Source organism: Argopecten irradians, unplaced genomic scaffold (genome assembly GCF_041381155.1).
Source record: "Argopecten irradians isolate NY unplaced genomic scaffold, Ai_NY scaffold_0660, whole genome shotgun sequence".
In the NCBI taxonomy this organism is placed as follows: domain Eukaryota; kingdom Metazoa; phylum Mollusca; class Bivalvia; order Pectinida; family Pectinidae; genus Argopecten; species Argopecten irradians.
In genome coordinates this window covers 10,430-38,366 of record NW_027188127.1, presented here as the reverse complement: position 1 = coordinate 38,366, position 27,937 = coordinate 10,430, and the positions used below count along the sequence as shown (strand labels likewise).

Genomic DNA, 27,937 nt, shown 5'->3' with positions numbered 1-27,937 from the left:
TTCTATTCTGTACGAGTATTCTTTGCTGCCCCAATCTCCTCTTACAGCTGCTACCAAGGGATTCCCCTAGAAACGAAAGTAATATCATAAATGGAAATTGTGATTTTTGGAAAAAAATTCGATACAATATTTTAAAACAATTAGAGTTTATTATAAGCATTTTTATTGCAGTTTTTAGCAGTCTAAGAGAGACATATCAGCCAAGGGGTCAGAAGCCCGAGGGCTCATATCACTCAAAGACTGATAAAGAGTGCAATATCAAAATTGTCATATCATCACCTTTTTATCGCATATTTTGTGTAATAATTAAAAACCTTTATTTGAGGTCGAGAAAACTACTTCACAATTAACTTCGTAATGGGATTTCACTGGTCATAGTCCGGGTGCCAATGGGTAAAACGAAGTATATCACTGATTTCATGCTGTACCAGCCCTTCTGTGATATATTGACTTTTCCTCAAATAGCGTGTAGCGACCGATGAGTAATGATACTCAACCGACGCTCTCTACGTAGGTTTCAACAATAGCTCGTCTTCCCCTTCAAGTTGTCTGCATAGGTAAACCTCTGCAGTCCACTTCATCAATAAATTGCCATACAATTCTGAACGTTGTCATCAGCAGGATACTATCTATTGCATTCAAACCAATATGCAATATTCAGCAGAGACAGAAAAAAAAATATACACGATAGTTTTCAGTCGGGGAAAAGTCGCCATTTGGTGACCAGGCTAAAAAGATTATTTTTCAAAGTTCTTGGTCGTCATTGCGGTCAACGCGGTAAAAAATCACCAAGGAATATTGTTAGACATATCTATTGAATACCTCCGTGTTTATATTACTTTAAATGTATATGTAACCATCAACCTGCATGAGCATACTTCCATTGTGAAATAAGGTTATTCATTCAATGAATTTTAGAACTTTGTGCTATTTCGTCCGCCATCATGTTTTGGTTTTGATGATGTATATAGTGTATAAAGATAAAAAAAAAAACATTTGAAACCTAGATAAATAAATTTGCTATTTATTTCTTTTATGAAACCACTATGAATGATTTCAATATTCGGCGGCCATCTTGGAATAATATTACAGCTATTGCTGGCCATGTTTTTCGCCATCTTGAAATTAAAAACATAGTGCAACTGGATATTAAATATATACATGCATCTAATAAATCACAATTGTAAACATTTTTCATTCGACGTCAATGTTAAAGAAACGATTACAATCAAGATTCAAGTGGTTATATTAGACGTATTTCTGAGTAACATTATTTGAAAATATTGACTCCAGGATGTGAGGTCCACATCCAAATGTATCTTTATGTCTATGGGCATACCAATATACAATATTCATTAGAGTAAAATAAATAGAAGAATATTGAGCAGAATTAAAACTGGTATTGCAAAAAGTGTTATTGAATGTCAGATATTAATGTATGCTATATATGCTGAAATGGTGGAAACATATATATTCTTAAATCATATCGTGAAAAAAAATAAAACTGCAAAAAAAAATATTTTCTCGTTTTTAGATCATATCGCGAAAAGTTTAACCCGTGAAAATAACCGGCTACACAGTATGCATATTATGAACGTGTTGAGATACTCACGTTATTTACATCTACCCCTTTATCAAGAAGTAGTCTCACTATGTCTGTATATCCACTGTTTGCAGCTACCTCCAAGGGATTCCCCTAGAAAACACATGATAAAATAAATGCAAAAGATTATTACTCCCATTTAAAACTATTTTTATTAGACACTGGAACTTCCATATTACGGATTGTTCTATAAATGTTGACGTAACTGTGCTCAAGTACGTTGATAAATCACGTAAAAATGTAAGTTTACTTATAACATCCTAAAGCATGATATTTTAATGCCTATTAAGTATTTGTCAAATGATAGAATAATGGTGGTTACATTTGTGACGTAGTCTTTTACAACAAAACAACAAATGTTTGATACAAATTATATATCAATAATTAACGTATAATCCCAAAATGCACATATAGAATAATATAGCGATACAATATAATGCTCTACAGTGAAAAAACAATTTAATCAAGATAATCAAGATTGAGACAGACACTTGGGCATATATAACAGCTCTAACCTTATTTGAGTCTGCTCCATTGTCAAGAAGTAGTCTCATCATGGCTGTTTTGTTTCTTGCTTCTTCTGCCTCCCGTTCTTTATACTAGAAAAGATCACGACATGATAAAATGAAAGACGATTCACTGCGACTTAAAAAAAATGTCACTTGATAATAATATTACAAACTTTTTTTGTCTTGGTGTTTCTTCCTTCAAGATATTATAGTAGAAAATATCAGAATGAAACATATGGAAATATGATTTACAATAACTTCCATATAACTGTCACTTCATAATAATGTTACAGACAGTGGTGACTGATTGCCAAATGTGTAATAAGATATATGTATTTGGCGAAATAAATCGTAAGTGAATAAAATATGCACATGGGATTATTAACAAAATGGTAAGAATTTAATTAATAGCCACATCGATAGAGCAATTACATTTCGCTATAAATTAACTAACAATTGTAACGTACCGGGCGGGGGTTGTTACCAAGATATACTTGGGTTCCCGTTATAATTCACCAACTACACGACAGCAGCCAATGTATACAAATATTGATAGTTACTAACAGTAACATTATCCAAAGCTCTATACACAACACCATAAATAAATGACAGAGTACCTCTCTAAACTACAATACACTAGCTGAAGGGAGACAACCCCTATACACAATCGGAGCGCAACACCCGCAGTACTGATGAATATGTACACAAAACAAACAACCAGACAACAGCAGTTATACACTACAACAACTGCCTGTCGCCAAACGTATACTCCTACACACAACACTGTGTAGCTTCTGATCACTGTGACTAAAGTTCAGAGCCTGGTTACGATCGTGTCGCCAACACTAACTCTACTGTAACCAGGCCTACTCACGACCTGCTTGTGTCAAGAGTGTTTCATGCCTACTAACTAGTGGTTGTGAGACGATGTCGTGAGTAACGCGCAACCTATGTGAATTGACACCACAATACGGATGCCTGCCACAAAACGTATGTAAAAGACACTGACACATGCACGGATCAAACGTAACTATCGACTTCCGTGGTACGACTATCCACCACCAAGCTAAAGCTCGGGCCTGCTGGTTGTTACACCAACTAGCTATCGCAAGACCTATATGTCATGAGCACTCGATCACGACTAGTAGTCGTTTGTCGTGATACTATGTCGCGAGCACCTCGCGACCAATAGTCGACACCACAAACTAGCCACAGCTGAGAGATATGCTAGGAATGATCCGCTGGGTATGACACTGATCAAGGTAAGGCTTCTGCAGTCACATCTGTCTCGCAGTGTCGATACCTTCTAGAGAGTGTGACTCAATTGTAACCGGTCGACGACAAGAACAAAGAGTGATAATTTTCTCAGCTCGATTCCTTTTATAGTACATGAGGAAGGAGCGCCCCTAGCGGCAAACAAAGATACTAAATTCACACCGAGTCATTGAAACGCTTACAAAATATACTACAACACTTAAGCGTCTGCATAACATTTACAATAATAAAACAGATACGTTACACATGTGGCACAGCGGTAAGACCTATTTTCGCCAAACAATCTGAAAATGCACATGCAGAAATGTTAAATATAGGGGAAGAGTGATAACGGAGTTATCGTTCTTTGAACGAAATGTTTACACGGCTAATTTAACCTACCAACACGCTTATAACCGCGATTTGGGTAAAAAATAAAGGTAGGATTTTTTATGCTGATGAATCTTGGCGTGATCTATCTTTTGACATACACTTTATAATTACGAAAACTCATTCGAGGGAGAAATGTTTTGGTGAAACATGCAAAAAGCAACATTCCCATGGCTAGTTTATGTGCAATTCATCCCAGCGAACAAACGCTCCAAGTAGACAAACTGAAATTCTATGGATTAAAAGCTTACGTAATTCTCAACAAAACGGTATTTTTTGGTTTTTGAAAATATTATGAATAACGACCACAAGGCGTTCTTAGAAATTGGTGGTATTTCGCAGGTTCTTAATAAATTTCCACGGCAGACAAGATTTCGGGACTTGTGGGCCGCCTTTCTTCAAAGCTATTCTGACCGATTGGATCGACGAGTGGGCCATTCACATATGGGTCGTATATGAACGTGTTGAGATACTAACCCAGTCTTCAACAAATACTGATCCAAAATATATAGTTCCTCTATTTCTCTACCTCTTCTTGCAACTGCCTCCAAGGGATTCCCCTAGAAACGAACACGGTTTTTTAAATGAAAAAAAATATGATTTACGCATGGTAGGTAATGCTGTACTGCAAAAATAAAACTAAGAAAATGCTATTATCTCGATGAAAGACACATGTTCCCCATTGATAATAATTCAATACACTAAAACATTTATTTTTGAGTTACCCAGCAGGTTTGGAACAGCCTGTAAATGTATAACATGGTAAGTAAATATACAAATGAATGGGTTGCATTGATACTGTTTGGAAAAAATATTTTGTGGCACCATTTTATCATGCATTACACTTCAAAAAATAGTATGGATTTGTTTGTCATAACAAAATAATGGATGTCTGCATGTGGGAGCAGTTTCCAATCCCAAGAGATATACAATAAATACGGAAAATTGTCAAATGGATTACCGAACTACTGCACATAGCCACCATATAAATATATGTTTTCCAACATTGAGACGTTTTATAACTACTTTTACAGATTGGTATGCATGTTATTGACCACGGAGCCATCTATTAATTAATTTGATCCCATGTATTCTCTTACTGGGAGGAAGTTGGTACTGTTCACAGTTTTTGAACACTCCTGTGATGTACGATACCCAACAACAATGGTAACTAATGGAAGCAAAAAACTGAAACTAGAAAACGTTATATTCAGAGGTGAAGTGTATCGCTTGTTGTGATACATGTTACTGTTGATTTGTTTTATATTAATCGGCGGAGAAGTTGTATATATCCATGTAGTCAAAGTGTTCCTGAAATAAGATTTTCCATTTATTTTCGTTACGTTTTTCGATTTTTTTGGAAATATGAGTCCATACCGTAGAGGAAAATGGGAGAAAAAACATATGTCCGTGTTCTTGTTTTTACGAAATTGTCAATCAAAATTCCCCATTTCACAAGCTATTGAATTTTATGGGAATTGTGCTATTTTGACCATACACGCCATAGCTTAAAGCCTCATTGTACTAATGGATTGTTTGATACAACTTTATGTATATAAGTTTTTTGCAGTATTTATACTACAATTGTATGTTTTTAAGTTTAGCATATTTCTCTCTGAATAGAAAAAAATCCATGGTTTTTGGTCATTTGTTTCCCAGATTTAATTCTTTAATAGAAAAGGTCTGGTATCATTTTTTTTTTCAAAATAGTTTGCATATCAATGAGGAAAATGTTGTTCTTTCAATATTAGTCAGAAACAAATGAGGGTCTATCTGCTTACTACATTTGCCCCCTTCTAATATTTGTTTAAATAATTGATAGTGAAACACTAAAGTGCTCAAATCAACCTAAACTGTTAAACAAGGTGACAAATGTGTATCAAATGCTTAATATTTTAATTGCAATAAACGTTGTAATATTGAAACAAAAAATAGCTCGATACACCTAAAATTGCAGTCGCAATGATGATTTCAATAAAACAAATTGAAGAAAAAAAATGGTTAAAAAATGGATCAACTCAAAGGAAAAAAAGACAATTTGCAAAATGGCAGCAAACTGGGTCATGTCTGAAAATTTCCGTATGAAACAAATATCAAAAGAATAATAGTCAGTTTGTTTACTCGCTAATCTGGTACTTCGTCTGTGCTCATTTTTCACAAATTGTACATTCTCCATAAGATAATCAGGCACCTGGCCTTCTTTACATTTAAAATACACACATAGTTTCTTAAATTTAAAATATTTCTCAATTGCTAGCCTTTTGAGTATTTCAAATATTTCTGCTCACGGATAATGACTCTGGCTTCTTGTTTTTGGGCTTTGTATAATTTAGCCCTATTATTTAGACTGCAACCGGACCATACGTTACAACAATAGATAAAATGGGGGAAGACACATGAATTATAAAACTTATTTTTTTCCTCTATTGGAAGAAAGGAACGGATATGGCGTAGTAAGCCCAAAGATTTGTGTTATCCTTGTCAAAGTTTTATCGATGTGATTTTCCATTACAGACAGCTATTTAAATGAATACCTATTTTTTTTAATTTCTACTTGTTTTATCTCAGTGTCTGCAAGTTGTAACTGAAGTTTCACATACCTAAATCTAGAAGATATAACCATACATTTGTTTTTTGCGTATTTAAATTCATTTTATTATAATTGAACCATTTTGACACATTATTTAAATCAGACTGTGATGAATTCTGTATGACGGCATTTTATCTACTGGAAACATGAAAGTTGGAACCGTCAGCATACATTTCAGTGTTTGCTGACACAGATAAGGATAAATCATTAACAAAAAGGCAAGACTTTAATAATATATATACATCGACAGAGCAAATATTGTATATGCTGTTCTAGTCATTCAAATGTGTTTGTGCTCTTGATTATCTCGGATGTAAAATAGTAAGATTCATGTTTTTCACATTAAAGTCCCAAATAATCAAATATTAAATGTGAAACTTTGATTCATAGCTATTTGCTCATCTCATGTCAAGGGTTTGATTGAATGTAATAGTCTATTAATGCTTAAAAAACATTGTAAAACCATTGACACTTCCATCTTTGAACTACGTCCTGAACTCTGAAACAAACACGTGTTTTTTTTTAAATGCGACTGTTTTTTGTCTTTTGATATTTAGTTAGCTAATGAACATAAACTAGGGTTTCTTAAGTTTAAACATCCTAAACTGATAAAACGGTATCTAAATATAGTTGATTATGTTTTTATGCCAAAGACACAAGTGTAACAGATAGAATTTCAATACATTTCTAATGTTTCTATGTTTTCAAATGTATAATGTTTATATCCCTAAAAAGATCCAATTGAAGACTTACCTATATATTTTCTTTATTAAACCGATCAAGACAACGAATAAGTCTTATATATTTCCATCTAAACAAACGTATTTACAGACTCACTTTATTTGCATCTGCTCCTTTTTCAAGAAGTAGTGTCACGATCTCTTTGTGTCCTCGTTTTGCTGCTGCCTCCATGACGTTTCCCTAGAAATAGCATGATATAAATAATGAAAAATATGATTTACTGTCATTTAAATAATTTCGTTACCTTTGAAATTGGAACTCTAACTTGGTTATTACAAAAGCCTGGGGGCCCTTAATTTCGTTTCGTATTATGCGGGTTTTGCACAAATAACACAGAAATAAAACAAAGTGAGACTTTAGACATGGATATTATATAATAGCGTTCATCCATTGACTGCGGGTTATACTGTATGCATATAATTAGAGTAGATGTGTCGACACAAGGAAGATATCGATTATCAAAACCTACTTTCGTCATGATTCGCCATTTTTGGTAATGGCGCTTTGTATATATACAACAAAAAAGTACCAAGGGGACTCAGAGTGTTATTTATTACCCAGGGTTAGTAGAATAACCAATTCGTACTAAATGGGTAATAAGTAAAAGGATATTGAATGTAACTTGCCGGGGATTCCAATTCCATTCGTATAAAACGGGTTTTTGTACTATCCGAGTTTGTATTAAGTGTGTATGGTACAACCATCAAATATGGCTAAAATTTTACACATCGATATATCGACATTGTGATTTTTTCTGCTGTAACAGATGTTGACGTAATCGTGCTCTACCAAGTTGACATATGATACTAATTTTGTTCCTTCATGTATAACATATGAAGCGAGTGACTGTAGATCTTCGTCATACCACAGAGAGCTTTAATCCCTGTGATTTTTATTAAACATAATATTATGTTTCAGGAAAGTTCATGTCAGGTTATAACCAAAATGAGCGAGAAATCAATAACTACTGCAGAGTAGAAAGGCTCACTAGAAGTTACCCTGCAATCTCACAATAAAAATATGGAAATAAATCATACAATAAATTTTGCTGGATATCGTATGTGCTATTCTCGACCTATGACTTTGTCTGATATTTTCACTGAGTCTGACTGTCAGAAATGGCAGTGTGATTTTCGGTTCAGAAGCATATGAAATATAAAAAGTAGGTCACCGTAACCTAGGTATGCTTTAGTTCTGTTTGAAAATTAAAATGTAAGAAATGTCGAATGTTCTGAATAGCAAAATGTATCCAGCTGATCCTAAGTTATTTACATTCAGAACTTTGTTTATCACAGAGTTACTGTACAATTACCCAATATGGTACTCAGTTTAGTTATTCAATTTACATCGACGTATTGATATAGTTTTTAAGATTGAAAGGTATTTTCTCGTCTTATATCGAGGAAACGATTGATTATTATAGTCTATCGATAAACATATAATAAACCGATTAAAATAAACAACAATAGAGATGTTAACTTTGTTTGTAATACATGTTACCGTTATTTTTTTATATTAATCGGCAGGAAAGTTGTATATATCCATGAAGTCAAAATGTTCCGGAATTAAGATTTTCGTTTATTTTCGTTACGTTTTTTCGATTTGTTTTGAAAGTCCACGAGTCCATACCATAGAGGGGAAGTGGAGAAAAGCATATGTCCATGTGCTCGTTTTTACGAAATTGTCAATCAAAATCCCCATTTCACAAACTATTGAAATGTATGGGAATTGTGCTCTTTTGACCATACACGCCATGGCTTAAAGCCTTATTTTCCTAATGGGTTGTTTGATACAACTTTATGTATACGTGTTTTGCAGTATTTATACTACAATTGTATATTTTTTAATTTTAGTATATTTCCATCTGAATAGCAAAAATCCATGGTTTTCGGTCATTTGTTTTCCCAGATTTAATTCTTTTATAGAAAGGTATGTTATCAATCTTTTTGAAAATAGTTTGCATATCAATGGGAAAAGGTTGCTCTTTCAATATTAGTCAGAAACAAATGAGGGTCTATCTGCTTACTACATTTGCCCCTTTCTAATATTTGTTTAAATAATTAAAAGTGAAACACAAAAGTGCTCAAATCAACTTAAACTGTTAATTAATGTGACAAATGTGTATCATTTCCAACATCAAATGCTAAATATTTTAATTGCTATAAACGTAGTAATATTGAAGCAAAAATAGCTAGATATACCTAAAATTGCAGTGGCAATGATGATTTTAATACAACAAATTGAAGGTAATAATGGTTAAAATATGGATCAACGCAAAGGAAAACAAGACAATTTGCAAAATGCGCGAAAACTGGGTCATTTCTGAAAATTCCCGTAAAAAAATATTAAAAGATTAATAGTCAGTTTGTTTACTCGCTACATATATTAGTTGACTGCAAAATATTTGGTAGTTGGTTCCAATCCTGAGCTCACGAGATAAAAAAAAAATGATTTGAATAAAAACTGGTTCTATGCTTAGGAACAACAACATTATTGGCATCAGATAATCTGGTACTTCTTCTGTGCTCATTTTCTAGAGATTGTATATTACCTCTAAGATAATCAGGCACCTGGCCTTCTTTACATTTAAAATACACACACAGTTTCTTAAATTTAAAATATTTCTCAATTGGTAGCCTTTTGAGTATTTCAAACATTTCTGCTTACGGAGTGTCGTATGGTAAACGTAGAATGACTCTGGCTGCTTGTTTTTGAGCTTTGCATAATTTAGCCATACAACTTGCACTGCAACCAGACCATACGTTACAACATTAGATAAAATGGGGGGAAGACACATGAATTATAAAACTTATTTTTTCCTTTATTGGAAGAAAGGAAATGATACGGCGTAGTAAGCCCAAAATTTGTGTTATCTTTGTCAAAGTTCTCTCGATGTGATTTTTCCATGGGAAACAGCTATTTAAATGAATACCTAGAAGTTTTTCATTTTCTACTTGTTGTATCTCAGTCTCTGCAAGTTGTAACTGAAGTTTCACATAACCAATTCTAGAAGATATAACCATACATTTGTTTGGTTTTTTTGAGCATTTAAAATCATTTTATTATTATTGCACCATTTTTACACATTATTTAAATCAGACTGTAATGAATTCTGTATGACAGCAATATATCTACTAGAAACATGGAATTTAGAATCGTCAGCATACAACAGAGCAAATATTGTATATGCTATTCTAGACATCCAAATGTTTCTGTGCTCGTGCTCGTGATTATTTCAGATGTAAAATCGTAAGATTTATGTTTTACAAATTAAAGTACCAAATAATCAAATTATAAAGGTGAAACTTTGATTCATAGCTATTTTATCATCTCATGTCAAGGGTTTGACTGAATGTAATAGCCGATTGATGCTTTTAAAAAGAAAACCATTAGAATGCTTTACGGAAAAAAATATTATATTGTAAAACGATTGAAACTTCCATCTTTGCACTACGTCCTAAACTCTTAAACAAACAGGTGGTGATTTTAATAGGCCTGGTTTTTGTCTTTTGATATTTAGTTAGCTAATGAACATAAACTGGGGTTTCTTAAGATTAAACATCATAAAATGATAAAACGGTATTTAAATATAGTTAATTATGTTTTTATGCCAAAGACACAAGTTAAGAAATACAATTTCAATAAATGTTTAATGTTTATACCTTTTAAATTTCCAAATGTATAATGTTTATGTCCCTGAAGTAGATCAAATTGAAGATTTACCTAATATTTTCTTTAACAAACCGATCAAGACAACGAATAAGTCTTACATATTTCCATGTAAACAAACGTATTTACAAACTCACTTTATTTACATCTGCTCCTTTTTCAAGAAGAAGTGTCACGATCTCTTTGTGTCCTCGTTTTACTGCTGCCTCCACAACATTTCCCTAGAAATAGCATGATATAAATAATTAAAAATATGATTTACTGTAATTTAAATAATTTCTTTTCCTTTGAAAATGGAACTCTAACTCAGTTATTACAAAAGCTTGGGAACCCTTCATTTCGTTTCGTATTATGTGGGTTTTGCATAATAAACACAGAAATAAAACAAAGTGAAAACAAAAAGTACCCAGGGTACTCAGAACGTTTTACGTATTACCGGGGTTAGTATTAACCAATCCGTACTAAATGGGTAATAAGTACAAGGATATTGAATGTAACTTGCTAGAGATTCCAATTCCATTCGTATAAAACGGTTTTTTGTACTATCCGAGTTTGTACTAAGTGGGTATGATACACCCATCTAATATGGCTAAAATTTACACATCGATATATCGACATTGTGATTTTTTCTGCTGTAACAGATGTTGACGTAATCGTGCTCTACCAAGTTGACATATGATACTAATTTTGTTCCTTCATGTATAACATATGAAGCGAGTGACTGTAGATCTTCGTCATACCACAGAGAGCTTTAATCCCTGTGATTTTTATCAAACATAACATTATGTTTCAGGAAAGTTCATGTCAGGTTATAACCAAAATTGAGCGAGAAATCAATAACGCTTGCAGAGTAGAAAGGCTCACTAGAAGTTACCCTGCAATCTCACAATAAAAATATGGAAATAAATCATACAATAAATTTGCTGGATATCGTATGTGCTATTCTCGACATCCTACTTTGTCTGATATTTTACTGAGTCTGACTGTCAGAAATGGCAGCGTGATTTTCGGTTCAGAAGCACATGGAATATAAAAAAGTAGGTCACCGTGATCTAGGTATGCCTTAGTTCTGTTTGAAAATTAAAATGTAAGAAATGTCGAATGTTTTGAATAGCAAAATGTATCCAGCTGAACCTAAGTTATTTACATTCAGAACTTTGTTTATCACAGAGTTACTGTACAATTACCCAATGTGATACTCAGTTTAGTTATTCAATTTACATCGACGTATTGCCACATTTTTTTTAAGATTGAAAGGTATTTTCTCGTCTTATATCGAGGAAACAATTGATTATTATAGTCTATCGATAAACATATAAATTAATAAACTGTTTAAAATAAACAACAATAGAGATGTAACTTTGTTGGTAATAGATGTTACTGTTGATGTTTTATATTAATCGGCAGGAAAGCTGTATATATCCATGTAGTCAAAATGTTCCGGTAATATGATTTTCGTTACGTTTTTCGATTTTTTTGGAAGTCCATGAGTCCATACCATAGAGGGAAACGGGATGAAGGCATATGTCCATGTGCTTGTTTTTAAGAAAATTGTCAATCAAAATCCCCATTTCACAAAACTATTGAATTTTATGGGAATTGTGCTCTTTTGACCATACACGCCATAGCTTAATGCCTTATTTTCCTAATGGGTTGTTTGATACAACTTTATACGTTTTTTGGCAGTATTTATACTACAATTGTATATTTTTAATTTTAGTATATTTCCATCTGAATAGCAAAAATCCATGTTTTTTGGTCATTTGTTTCCCAGATTTAATTATTTTATAGAAAGGTCTGGTGTCAAATTTTTGAAAATAGTTTTCATATCAATGGGGAAAAGGTTGCTCTTTCAATATTAGTCAGAAACAAATGAGGGTCTATCTGCTTACTACATTTGCCCCTTTCTAATATTTGTTTAAAAAATTAAAAGTGACAAATGTGTATCATTTCCAACATCAAATGCTTGATATTTTAATTACAATAAACGTAGTAGTATTGAAGCAAAAAATAGCTAGATATACCTAAAATTGCAGTCGCAATGATGATTTTAATAAAACAAATTGAAGTAAATAATGGTTAAAATATGGATCAACTCAAGGGAAAAAAAGACAATTTGCAAAATGGCCGCAAACTGGGTCATTTCTAAAAATTCCCGTAAAACAAATTACTAAAAGAATAATAGTAAGTTTGTTTACTCGCTACAGATAATAGTTGACTTCAAAACATTTGGTAGTTGGTTCCAATCCTGAGCTCCACAGATAAAAAAAAATGATTTGAATAAAAACTGGTTCTATGCTTAGGCACAAAAACATTAATGGCGCAGAGAATCTGGTACTTCTTCTGTGCTCATTTTTTACAGATTGTATATTATATATCTAAGATAATCAGACACCTGGCCTTGTTTACATTTGAAATACACACATAGTTTCTTAAATGTTTTTGGGCTTTTTATAATTTAGTCATACTTTTTGCACTGCAACCAGACCATTCGTTACAACAATAGATAAAATGGGGGAAGACACATGAATTAGAATATTTTTTTTTCATGTATTGGAAGAAAGGAACGGAAACGGCGTAGTAATCCCAAAATTTGTGTTATCTTTGTCAAAATTTTATCGATGTGTTTTTTTTCCATGACAGACAGCTACTTAAATGAATACCTATAAGTTTTTTTTCATTTTCTACTTGTTGTATCTCAGTGACTGCAAATTGTAACTGAAGTTTCACATAACCAAATCTAGAAGAAATAACCATACATTTGTTTTCTTGAATGCTATTGCACCATGTTGACACGTTATTTAAATCAGACTGTAATGAATTTTGTATGACAACAATATATATACTAGAAACATTGAATTTGGAAACGTCAGCATACATTTCAGTGTTTGCTGACACAGATAAGGATAAATCATTAACAAAAAGGTAAGACGTTAAAAATATATATACATCGACAGAGCAAATATTGTATATGCTATTCTAGACATCCAAATGTTTCTGTGCTCGTGATTATTTCAGATGTAAAATCGTAAGATTTATGTTTTTCACATTAAAGTCCTAAATAGTTAAATATTATAGGTGAAACTATGATTCATAGCTATTTGCTCAACTCATGTCAAGGGTTTGACTGAATGTAATAGTCTATTGATCCTTTAAAAAGAAAACCACTACTGTAACAATGCTTTACTAAAAACAAAAATATATTGCAAAACGATTGACACTTCCATCTTTGCACTACGTCCTGAACTCTTAATCAAACAGGTGGTAATTTAATAGGCATGGCTTTTGTCTTTTTATATTTAGTTAGCTAATGAACATAAACTTGGGTTTCTTAAGATTAAACATCATAAAATGATAAAACGGTATTTGAATATAGTTGATTATGTTTTATGCCAAAGACACAAGTTAACAAATACAATTTCAATAAATTTTTAATGTTTGTACTTTTTTAAATTTTAAAATGTATAATGTTTGTGTCCCTAAAGTAGATCAAATTGAAGACTTACCTATATATTTTCTTTAATAAACCGATCAAGACAACGAATTAGTCTTACATATTTCCGTCTAAACAAACGTATTTACACACTTACTTTATTTACAGCTGCTCCTTTTTCAAGAAGTAGTGTCACGATCTCTTTGTGTCCTCGTTCTGCTGCTGCCTCCACGACATTTCCCTAGAAATAGCATGATATAAATAATGAAAAAAAAAAGATTTACAGTAACTGTCATTTAAATAATTTCGTTTCCATTGAAAATGAAACTCTAACTCGGTTATTGCAAAAGTTCGGGGACCCTTCATTTCGTTTCGTATTATGCGGGTTTTTGCATAACATACACAGAAATAAAACAAATTGAGACTTTAGACATGGATATTATATAACAACGTTCATCCATTGACTGCAGGCTATACTGTATGCATATAATTAGAGTATATGTGTCGACACACGGTAGTTATCGATAATCAAAACCTGCCTTCGTCATGATTCGCCATTTCTGGTTATGGCACTTCGTATATATACAACACAAAAAGTACCCAGGGTACTCCGAAAGCGTTACGTAATACCCGGGGTTAGTATTAACCAATTTCTACTAAATGGGTAATAAGTATACGAGGATATATAATGTAACTTGCTGGAGATTCCAATTCCATTCGTATAAAACGGGGTTTTGTACTATCCGAGTTTGTATTAAGTGGGTATGGTACACCCATCTAATATGGCTACCAAGTTGACATATGATACTAATTTTGTTCCTTCATGTATAACATATGAAGCGAGTTACTGTAGATCTTCGTCATACAACACAAAGCTTTAATCCCTATCATTTTTACCAAAATATAACACTGTGTTTCAGGAAAATGCAGGGATCAGGTATATAACCAAAAAGAGCGAGGAATCAATAACGACTGCAGAGTAGATAGACTCACTAGAAGTTAACCTGCAATCTAAAAAAAATGGAAATAAAAGCATGCAATAAATTTGCTGGATATTGTATGTGCTATTCTGGACATCTGACCTTGTCTGATATTTTCACGGAGTCTGACTGTCAGAAATGGCAGAGTGATTTTCGGTTCAGAAGTATATGAAATATAGAAAAGTAGGTCACCGTGACCTAGGTATGCTTTAGTTCTGTTTGAAAATTAAAATGTAAAAAATGTCGAATGTTCTTAATAGCAAAATGTATCCAGCTGAACCTAAGTTATTTACATTCAGAACTTTGTTTATCACAGAGTTGCTGTACAATTACCCAGTGTGATATGTAACATTATCATCAGAAGGTTAGACATTTTACAATAATTGGGGGTCTATCGGCGGTTATGTTAATCTATACAACCTGTGGCTTATCGTGGTGTTTGTTAAATGTACAGTGTATTACATACTATTACAAAACTATTGATGTTGAATGTTTGTATATTACTATATGAACAACGATCGTAACTGTTAGCCTTGGGTGTGGTCTGTCGTGTCATATCTTATCTAACTGGTCAAGAGTAATTTTGAATAACATGGGGTCTGCTGCGTCCCATCTTATCTGAATGGTCAAGAGTACCTTAATGGCATTGTAAAAAACAACATATGTATGTATCATTATATATTGATTATACAACCGATATTTAGCTCTATATAAGGCTGTTGTTACTATGTAAGGCCAGTCGATTCCTAAGACTCCAATAAACGTACCATCCACTCAATCTGCGTTGAAGTTCTTCATCTACACTTCTACATCCATACAAACTTCACAAGAACCTACTACTTACTATCCACGAACTCAGTAAAAAATATAAAGATTTTATTGGCGCCGTGCTGAAAAGAACCTGGGCTTTTTCGGACATTTCGCGCTGGCTACCATTACGATAACTGATTTCACAGGTACGTGTATTTGTCATACTAGCTCTTTTACAAGTAAATATTTGTACCACTTATTTTATTTTTCACGCATAAATAATATCACTGTTATATCATGGGTTTATCATCACTGAGAACCGGTCTTATTCTTATTGAAGATTATTGTTTGACTTTAAACACATGTACATCATATGAACTAAAATAGACTACCAGTATGTAGTTTAATTTTGAAGGACACACATTAAACTTACACTAAAACACATATATGCACCACAATGAGTCGACCACATCAATACACATAACGCACACATATACATCAGATAAATAATGCATAAATTAAAACAATTTCGTTATGGAAATATCTGAGGGTATAATTTTAAGTTACAATATTTCAAATCCACTGGTTATAAATATGATGAATTATTTTATGATTCCTATCCTGTGACATTTTCATGAATGGTGTTGATTGTTTGTATCACAGATCTCAGACGTTCCTTAATGTTTATATATACTATTCCACAAATACACATTTTATTTATTTTTACTAAATCATGGAAGGTTTCTCTCACGTGATAACGCACGGAGAAATATATATGTCTTTAGAAACTTTCCATTTCTTTATGTTAGATGCAGAGTAGTGATGCAATTAAACACACACGTTAATGTTACCCGTGTAACATAATGCGTAACATAATGCGCACATTATACTTCTATATACATAACACTTTGCATACGACATAATAGCATTATGAGTATATTATTCATTTTATCATTAAAGGAAATTATTACCTGATGCAGTTGAATGCAAGGTTAACACTTGATAATTTTCTTATACATAACATAATTTGCACATACAATTTACAAACTTACGGAACTTTTATTCACTTATCATTTAGTTTCATTCATTGAAGTCTCAATCTAATTAGAAACGAAGCATCATGTCTGAGTTTTAGACGGAAGTTCGTACGTCGACCAGACTCTTTCATTGTTTATCATTCACCCTATTGCAACAGCATATCGTGAACATGTCTTCGAGATCGGAATTAGTGCAAATTAACTTATACATTATTTTGTTAGTTTTCCCTCCAACATTTCAATCTAATTTTATGCAAATTTAAGATATCTTTTTCAATAAGATATCACTGAATTACTTATATTCATTTAATTGTTTTACGAAATGATCCAGCATTATGAATACTAACTCAACTATTTACAAAACACCTATACATTTTATCGAACACAATTCACGTAAGTTACAAACAAACGAAAAAAAAAATGAAAAAACCCCTACAAAGAAAAACAAAAAAACACTAAAAAGGAACATAAAACATAAATTACGCGTGTGTGCTATAATTTGTGTTATCTTTTTTATATAGTTTTTACAGATTCAGTATCTGTACTATCTCTATATAGCGACAATAATGACTAATAAATTGATAACATGCATATATTCTGTCAGTTTACCTTTACTCCACATCGCGTATATATATATGTCTTTAAATATTATTCTTCTGATGAAATGTTTCTACGTAGGTAATGGGACATCTATATAGTGCTACTTTACTTATGGTTATTTTTTATCGCTTTATAGCATGATTTCATTTCAAACTATGCACAACTTATAGTGGGGAGGAGAAATAGGTTCCCATGTACCCCTCTGGCAGTTTTTCGAAACATTTTTTTAGGATCGGTATGATGTCTTGTTTCATTTTATGCTTGTTGCCATTGACAACTAATGTCCCATGGGGGTCATATGGCGGCCATCTTGAATTTCAGGTATCAAAAATGGCCAAAATGACACATTCGCATATATGAGACATAGACTGAGAACAGACTACCTTCATAGACAAATAAACACATTTTTTGATATGATTGAAACATGCTGAATACGATTTAATCATAATAATCATTTTTTGTGAAATCACGGGAAAACAATGAAATTTTCAGTTTTTTCCCTAGAAAATCGATAAATGTCATAATTTGCATCACAAGTAAAAAAAAAAGATGGACAAATCACCTTGTAAAGTCATTTCGAATTGAAACAACCCTTACGTAAACATATGTGTACTATAAAAAGATAGATCGCATCATTGAGGTCGGAAAAGAGAGGGACCTCCCCCCCCTAAAAAAATCATCAGAAAATGGCCAAAATGACACATTCGCATATATGAGTATAGATAGAGAACCAGACAACACACAGAGGCAAATAAACAAATTTTTGAAAATTATTTAATCATGCTAAATACAATTAAATCATAATAATGACGTTACGTCTTCTTATTTTTGTGAAATGACGGGAAACAATGAAATTTTGAGTTTTTTCCCCAAAAAATCGATAAATGTCATAATTTACATTGCAAGTAAAACAATTAATGGACAAACCACCTTGTAATAGTCATCTCGCATTGCACTTACCCTTGTGTAAACACATGTGTACTATAAAAAGATATATCGCATGAGTGAGGTGGGAAAATAGACACACACACACACACACACCGAAAAGAAAATGCAGAAGAAAGAAAATAAAAAACAAAATCAATAAATTAAAACTCTAAAAATTCTGTCAACACACATTGTAACAGCTATTCGCATTTGAACTGACTCTTGTATAAACATATGTGCATTACAAAAGGATAGATTTATGGTTTTTAGCAGAAAAAGCGAGATGACCTCCAACCCCCTCCCCAATAATTAAAAAAAAAATATCGGATCCAGTAAACATCCAAAGGCTAGATCACATGTTTTATCCATAATTCAGACAGTTCCCAATAACTGTAATAATGTATTTCTTTTTAGTGAATAAGTGAAAACAACTGGGTTCGAATTATTCTCCTTCAGTTTTGGATATACCTCCACATGAAAAAGGTGTACCATTGTGATGCCTGCTCGCATAAGTTAAAAACTACAAATACATATAATATCTGCTGAGGAGGAACAGTTGCAGACTGGGCCGCCACAAATGACCCATTATGGAGAGCCAAAGAAGCCGCAAGGTCTCTAACCTCATGGGCCATCTCCTTGCATTTCGCCCAATATTGATAATTAGACTGCTCATAAGCAATCCTGATCACCTGACATATCCATCTGTAGATGTACTGGGAGGAGAAATCCTGCTGAACCTGTTTAATGGGCAAGAATAGTACATCGTCCTCTTGTTTTATCAAGGGAAAATCTAAGCGTCCGACTGGGACAAAGCAGCCGATCATTCTCCTTCGACTCTATAGAGATTGTGAATCTTTACCAAAAAGCCAGGATCAGTTAGTAGGGTAACAGAGCTATATCTGGCCCAACGAAGCACGAAAAATGTGCTAAATTCCACTGTGGAGCTAACTGCCAATCCCTAGGACTGTCCAGACTAAACCACCTAATCAAGGCAGACAAAGAGTTGGAAGACCCTAACTATGATAATACAGTACACTGGAAATAGCCATTTGATACCTTGCAGTATTACTAGAGGCAAGTTTGCGTTCACTAAACAAATAGAGAAGGGAATCCGGAATCAACTGGTCAGAGGCCTTGACCTGATCAATCTTCTTGTCGATACACCAATTACAGACGACCTTCCATGACTGTTAGATAGCAGGTGCGGAAGACTTATTGATCGGACGATGCGAGCTGACACGTCTTAAGGGAAAGCCTGACTGAGCGAAGCCTCCTGAGATAGCTTCCCACGCTCTTGAATGGATCTTCCGGGACCGAGGCTAGCGCAGGAAATTGGTTGTGAGTGGGAAAACCAAAGGAATATCCACCAACAGAAACAACAAGAGCTCCGGAAACCAGGATTGTCTCGGTCACGGGGGCGCTATCAGAAGGAGGGGAAAATGATTCTCCCGAAACTTCTATTAGAACCATGCCCACCAGGTTGAATGGAGGGAATGCATAAGCATGTATCCCCTCCCAATATAGAGATAGAGCGTTCACAGCCCAAGTCATTTGGTCTGGCACCGGAGAGACAAAAGTGGACAATTAGTGGCGAAGTGGCGAAAAGGTCTATATCAGGTCTGTTCCACACCTAGCAAATCCCCTCAACGATAGGGAGATTTAGCAGCCTTTCTGTCACAACCGGCTTGCGGCGCCTGGAAAGAGTATCTGCTAGAACATTCAAACTGTCTGGAAGATGCTTGACTAAGAGAGTCAACCGCATTTCCTGACAGAAGAGAAGCACACGAATGCCGAAGGCACAAAGGACGTGGGACTTTGCCCCCTACCCTTTCTCTCCAGATACGCGACAACTGTAGAGTTGTCTGTAGTGACACAAACCACCTTGGGATATAGAATCTTCGGAAAAGCCTGCAGAGCCAACAGAACATCCTTATCTCCAGCACGTTGATGTGCTCTGAGACTTGGTCCCCAGACCACTCCCCCGACTGGCAATGGCCTTCGAGGTAAGCCCCAACCTGTCATCTGTCATTGCTCCAACGATTCCTAGACTCGGTGGAGTATGAGGGAATCGTCGAAATAGATGTGTACATCTATTTTCCTGGAGTGATGCAATCCTATGCCAACCTGCAGCAGTTTGATGAAAAGCAAAGTAATAGTCGTGATACCGAAAGGATTAAGTTTTGTGGTAATGAGCTGTGCTATACCATCGTGTCTTCAGGACAAAAAAACAAAAATAATAATTCGAACACAGTGGTGCGTTTCGTACTGGCACGAGCCGAAAATTTATGAAAAATTCTATGTTTCCTGTTGTTCACTAAAAGAGAGTGGATTATTAGGGTTCTAATCACGTTCTAGTTGTAATTGGGGCCGCGATGGCCGATTGGCATGATGTCTCGACATGTTACCAAAAACCCTCCACCTCTGGGTAGCTTGTTTGAATCTACAGGGACAGTTACCAGGTATTGACTGCTGGCGGTGTTTTTTTCTCCGGGATTCCTCCTTTCTTCCACTAATAAACCTGGCACATCCTTACATAACTCTGGCTTTAAATAAATGTAATTGTAGTTTGGAACTGTCTGAATCATAGATCAGGAAATATGTAATTTATATAATAATAACCACGAGATTTGTTTCTCTGAGTAGTGTTGGGAGGGGGATGTCCACGATTCTTCTGCTAAAAAATGAAATCCTTTTAAAATACACAAGGAGTTTTGTCTATCAATGGTTTTACTTGTGATGTAATTTATGACATTTATCGATTATTTTATTGTTTTCATTGTTTTCTCATCATTTCACAAAAATAAGCAGACGTAACGTCATTATTATGATTTAATCGTATTCAGCATGTTTCAATCATATTTAAAAAAAATGTGTTTATTTGCCTCTGTGTGTTGTTTGGTTCGCTATCTATGCGCGTATATACGAATGTGTTATTTTGGCCATTTTTTTAATATTTTTTTTATGGGGAGGAGGGGGGCTCTTTTTTTTCCGACCTCATTGATGCGATCTATCTTTTTATAGTACATATATGTTTATACAAGGGTTGGTTCAGTTCGAAATGACTGTTACAAGGTGATTTGTCCATCATTGTTTTACTTGTGATAAAAGTTATGACATTTATCGATTTTTTTAAGAAAAAAAAGCTAAAAATTTCATTGTGTTCCCGTCATTTCACAAAAATGAGAAGACGTAACATCAATATTATGATTTAATCGTATTCAGTATGTTTCAATAATATCACAAAATATGTTTATTAGCCCCTGAACGTTTGTCTGGTTCTCTATCTATGCGCATATATGCGAATGTGTCATTTTGGCCATGTTTGATACCTGAAATCCAAGATGGCCGCCATATGACTCCCATGGACATTAGTTGTCAATGGCAACAAGCATAAAATGAAACTAGACATCATACCGGTCCTAAAAAACATGTTTCGAAAAACTGCCAGAGGGGTACATGGAAACTTATTTCTCCTCCCCCACTACTAGTCCACACGTGGGAGTTCTCAAGAACCAGAGAAACTATTTATTCGTGTGCATGGATTGGCTTTTAGCAAATGTGCTTGTGGATACGTCACACAAAACGCTGTATACAAGGTATATTTAACCCCAGCAATGATCCAATCACAGTGAATAAGAAACCCACACATGGCGATTTTTGTACCAATGGAAACTATCAGCAAGGCTATTTATCAGAATGGTTGATAATATTGCCGAGCGGGAGAATATGTATACCGGGCATTACGTGGACATGAACATGGGTGTACTCGTCCTCAACGCCGAGGAATGTACACAGTTCAGGAAGTTTTCTGATAAAGCATCAGACGACATTTGCTGACCCTACGGTACATTGGGAATCACCACATTAGGCAAACATTCCACAAAGTTAAAGGATTCTGTGCCATTCAAACAGGCGCCAAGGAGATGCCTCTTTATAAACGTAAAAATGATTGCATGAAAGAAATAGCCAAGTTTTTTTAAATTAATTTTTTTTTTTTTAGATTTAGATGGAGTGATAGAGCGATCGGAGAATCCCCGTGGAGTTCACAACTTGTAATAAGTCCAGAAACGGGACAATTCCTGGAGAGTGTGTGTGGGATTATTGGCGACTTAATGAGAAAACTATTAAAGATGCCTTCCCCATTAGTCGTATATACGACAAACTTGGATGCGTTGAGTGGGGCTATATGGTTTCATCTCTGGACCTCAATATGGCTTATCATCAGGTGCCTATGAACGAAGACGACAAAGAGAAGACCGCCTTCGCTAGGTGGATTGTACCAATATAGAGTGATGACGTTTGGTTTGACCAACGCCCCGGCTACTTTTTCCAGAATTATTGAGGGAAAGCGCTGAGTGGATTACGGTGGAACATTGCAGTGCTTTATCTGGATGATATTATTGTGTACGGGAAGGATTTTGGACAACATTTGAATAACTTGACGCCAGTTATGGAAAGGCTTGATGAGGCTAATTTGAAATTAAAAGCTGTAAGTGCCATTTTTCTGCAGGAATGTGGAGTTCCTTGGGCATGTGGTGTACAAGGACGGTGTCCAGACCGATCCTTCCAAAACGGAGGCAATATCAAAGATGAAAGCGCTAGAGACCGTTTCAGAATTGAGGACATTCCTAGGATGAACATCCTACTACAGGAAGTTGTAAAAGATTTCGCATTAATAGCGAAGTGCTTACATGACCTTAAAAAGAAATGTAAACCCTGGGATTGGACTGAAGAACATTCGCGAGCTTTTATAGAGCACAAGAAGCGGTTAACCTGTACTCCAATTTTGAGCTATCCAGATGTGACGGGGAAAAGTCATACTTGACACCGATTGCCATTAACTACGCTATAGGAGCAGTACTGTCACAAAGTCCAGGGAAACCAGAGGTCAAGTTTCAATTCTGATTATGATGTAAGAGTGGGCGAATTCAGGCTTAGAATTCGGACGTAGTCAACCGAGATAATCATACAACATCACTGAATCGTCATTAATATCTACGGACGCCACAAAAATCGTTAGTCTTAACAACATTTTATGCACATTACTCGTATAAAATCAATTACTAAATGGGTCAGGAGTGCTATTATACAAGTATGCTACTATTCACACACGGGTCAAACTGATGAATCCTGTACGGCATCCTTAATTATTACGCAGTAGTTGTCTATCAACTATACAACAACACAGCAAAATTGAGAAATGAAAATTTCCATTTAATATTTATTGGTCTCGCACCCACCCAAGCATATTATAATGAGTTCATGTAAAAACTGTGCAGTGCATACAGATTGCTATATCTACATAGTAATAATGTTTGATCATATCCATTGACAAAACTATATTGTTACCTATTTATTTCTGGTGTGTTTTCATTAGTTTTCTAATATTCAGATATTTCTCTAAGACATTTCGGTACTTTCTGAAAGGTCTATTTCGGCCTGCTGTTCACTTTATTATACCGAAGAAGACATTTCCGCATGTACCGAAATTGATAGGTAAAGAAGGCTAACGTTTACGTACGATACATGTGAGCCTACGCAACTACCCGAACGAGAATGTGCATGACTTTTATGGTTTAAAAACTAAATAAGCAATGTATTCATATGTACAAACAATTTATTATGGAGATACATATAATCCAAACCGGCATCTGCCTCAACGTACGGTTACAGGTGTCAGTTTACGTGGCATGGGTTCTGTTGTCAGACAGTCACTCGCGTATGGTTGATCATATTCAGACTCTAAACAGTACCTAACGTTATATTTGCAGGCCTACAAAAACAATCAAATATATCTGATAATACTAATATCCACTGATAATGATATTGATGTCTATAACAAGTAAAATGAACAATTACTTACCTGATAAAGCCGGATTTAACTTGAACATCAAGGCGGCTTCAACGTTTTTTACTCAACGATACAAACAATGCACATTCCTTATAGGGGGCGCGATAGTCTGCGCCATGATTTAGCTCAGAAGGAAGGCGCCTGGGACCCCGAAATATCTCGTCTGTTGTGGAAATTTACCGAGAACCTGCGAAATACCACCTTTATTCATGGCTGTATTGTGGCCGTTGGATATAACATTTCCACAAGTAAGAACTACCGTTTTGTTCAGAATTACAAGGACTTTTTATATGTAGAGTTCTAGCTTTTTAGCTTTATTAATTTATTTACTAGGATAGATTAAACAGATACTAGCATGTGCATGTGCGCGTATGTAAACAACACGCCGCATTGTTAATACACTACACAGGTGAGTTAATTTGGAGATACTAGGCTTAATTAGTCACTTGTTAGACTCATATATAGCAATACACAGGTATGTGGTATAATGATAAAATATTGACAAATGGATAAAAAACTCATCACAATCTGTAGTTTTAGCTCTTGTATACATAGATCCGCACGTGAAGTATTTCATGCACGCATGGTTATATACCTGTCGCTACACAATTATAGCTAATAAAAAACCCGTGAGCGGATTACTAAATTCCGTATTTGCAATGCGTGAATCAATACAAACTGTAAAATGATTAATATATACAAATGTACATTCGATATATATATATGACTATAACAGTCACCATTCGTTATTTTTGACCATATTTCTGTCTTTTAAGTTTTAGATCTATACTAGAAATGATTCCTCTCAACCTACTTCGCTCATAATCCTGTGCGTGCTTTTACGGACAGACAACAGGAAATTAGCCAGCAGCATGTCCAATTCTCCCACAGGCATTTCAAGTATCTCCATTGACATGATATTTCCCCCGCCTTTTAAGTGCAACATATTTTTTTGAATAGTGTGATGTCTTGCAAATTTATTTCTATGTTTTTTTTCCATGTCGTTCAATAAAAGCTTCGACGTCTTACGTTTCTAATATTACAAAATGTTCATCTTCCTTTACGGGATTAGCTTTCCTAGACGGGGAGAGGAGACGCACGACACTTGACGAAGAAGGGGTATTTTGTGTCATTTCTGTGTTTTGTAACTCTGTCTCATTTCTTTCTCCTCAAAAACTCCCATTTACTGTGCATCAGATCCATCCGTAATTTTCACCAATCGAACAGGTGCATGACAACTTTCATTGATCTCAGGGTGAGGCACACGTGTTTTGGAATGTGCTGTTTCAATGTTTTCATAATTTTCAGAAATCTCAATGTTTGCACAGGATGATAAAATATCATAATATAAATCAAAATTCAATCAAAATATTCCTGTATCATCCATATCTTCTGATGATGAAGATCGTTGGAGCATTTTCAGGATGCTGTTTACAAGCAGACGATGTTGGCAAACGTGAAGGTCGATGTTCATGCACATGATCAAGTTCAGGTCAACGTAAAAGTGGTTCCGTTATATCACGTGAATCGTACTGACGGATAAAGGATTTCGTATTGACGGATAAAGCACACGATTATCAGAAAGTGGTTATCGGTATGTGGGGCAGTTACAGGATAAAACAGTAAAGCCGTTTGCAACCATCAAATGAAAGCGAATTTATTTTGCACAGAGATAGCTTAGGTTCAGCTTGATAGTGTATGCCGTTCAGGGAATCCAACTTTCTCTTGGTTCATGGTAATTAGAGAGATCAATGAGTAAAACTGATGGAAAATAGAAGAAGAATATCACAGTGACCTAGCTAACACTCTATTCTCATTTGAATTTCAAAGTCAAAATACCTGATGTTTTGAATAGCATACCTATTCAGCTAGCCCTTAGGTATATATATGCATAACACAAATTTGCCGTTAAATGACCTAAGGTGATATCCACTAGTTATTTGATATACAACATCAAAATAAAATTTCCGTTTAAAAGTTCTCTCTTCAACTAATCAATTTAAGTTAGGAGTCTGTATACTCATTTGATGTCGAGGTAAACTCTGAAACCATTTAACCTTCTGCTATTAACGTTAAAAAGATAATATCCTACAACAAAATATTTTAATCAACATAGATATTGAGTCGTACACTTGATGATATACGAAAACGAGTTGGAACTCTAACCTTATTTACGTCTGCTCCATGATCAAGAAGTAGTTTCACCATGTCGGTTTTTCTTCTGGCTTCTTCTGCCTCCACGAAATTCCACTGGAAACAATCACGATACAATAAACGAAAATATGATTCATTATCAATCAAAAGTTATGCTTTGTCTTAGATACTATGATTTTTATATATCTGTAACTTATGTCACTTAATAAAATCATTGTAAACAATATAATTGATTGCCATTTAAACAAATGAACAATTTTAACATAAATGTTTTCCAGCATGCTAAACATACATTACGTACACCCAAGGAAAACGGACTCAAAATCAAGTTCCACAGCGTTTTTTATCCCAAACAATTGTTTCTCAAAAACAGCTCCAAATACACACTTAGAAATAGAGAAAAAGACAACAAAAACATATAATGTTAATATTGGGGTACTCTTTCTTGTTGACATATAGCACTAAAACTTTTAACTTCACTCATAACATGATCACTGACAGAGCAAATGCTTTCACCATAAGATAACTAATGATTTTAAAATGTTAATACAGAAATAAAAACATAAATTGTCAACAGTCTACTTGATATTGTATATGGAAAATATTATACATATGCACTATATTACAAATAAGATTTGTGTTAAACAGGTGGGAAAGACAAAGAAGTTAGGACTAGGTGAGGTCAAGTTCAATAAATGTTAACCACTTAAACCGTTTGTTTTCTATTTGCACCCATATGTCTCGAGTAATATATTGCTGTACCTTGTGATATTTTTATTGAATTAGTGTTGTTTCACTGTGTAAACATCTGGTTTAACAAATATAACTGTTTAATAAACAAAGTAATTTCGTTATCAATATTGGTATACATTTAAGCAATAAACTGTTACCACATTGTATCCATATCGACTATATACTACAATTTGGTAACAGTTTATTGCTTATATTTAAATTCTAGTTTTATGTTTCGTGTAGATTAACTCTAAACTTAAAATTGTAGGGCGCATCAGCAAATGACGTCACTATGTTCAAATACCGGAACAGCCGAAAGTTCCAGAAGAAAATATAGTGCGTCGTGAATAAATGACAAATAACCCAATATGTAGGTTTTGCAGAAATAACACTTTATTTTTCATCAGTAATTGTGTACAATTGATAAAAAAAAATACAATTCATGTCATATTTTTGAATGGACATCATTATGAAAAAAATATCGCGTAGGGGCGTGTTAAATACGGTAACGCGGCTCCTGAAATGACGGCATGATGAACATGACGACAGTGAGGTCTAGTTGTAAATTTACGAATATAACAGCTTACGCTATTTATTTTGAAAAAAAGTATCGTACAGCCATGAAATGTTGCATTTGCGAAGGATCCCGGAGCTGATGTCAGTGACGTATTGTTTGAAAAAAGTGATTGGAGACGGATTTACCTCGGGGACACGATG

General features: G+C 34.3%; 1 long non-coding RNA gene across 1 annotated transcript; it reads right to left on the bottom strand.

Moving 5' to 3' along the window:
* On the bottom strand, positions 1-26,585 carry LOC138313339 (uncharacterized). Its single transcript, XR_011207179.1, has 3 exons — positions 26,501-26,585; positions 1,613-1,696; positions 1-66 (listed from the first exon to the last, which is right to left on the bottom strand). It is a non-coding gene; the product is annotated as an uncharacterized lncRNA (long non-coding RNA).
* Positions 26,586-27,937: the final 1,352 nt, after the last annotated feature.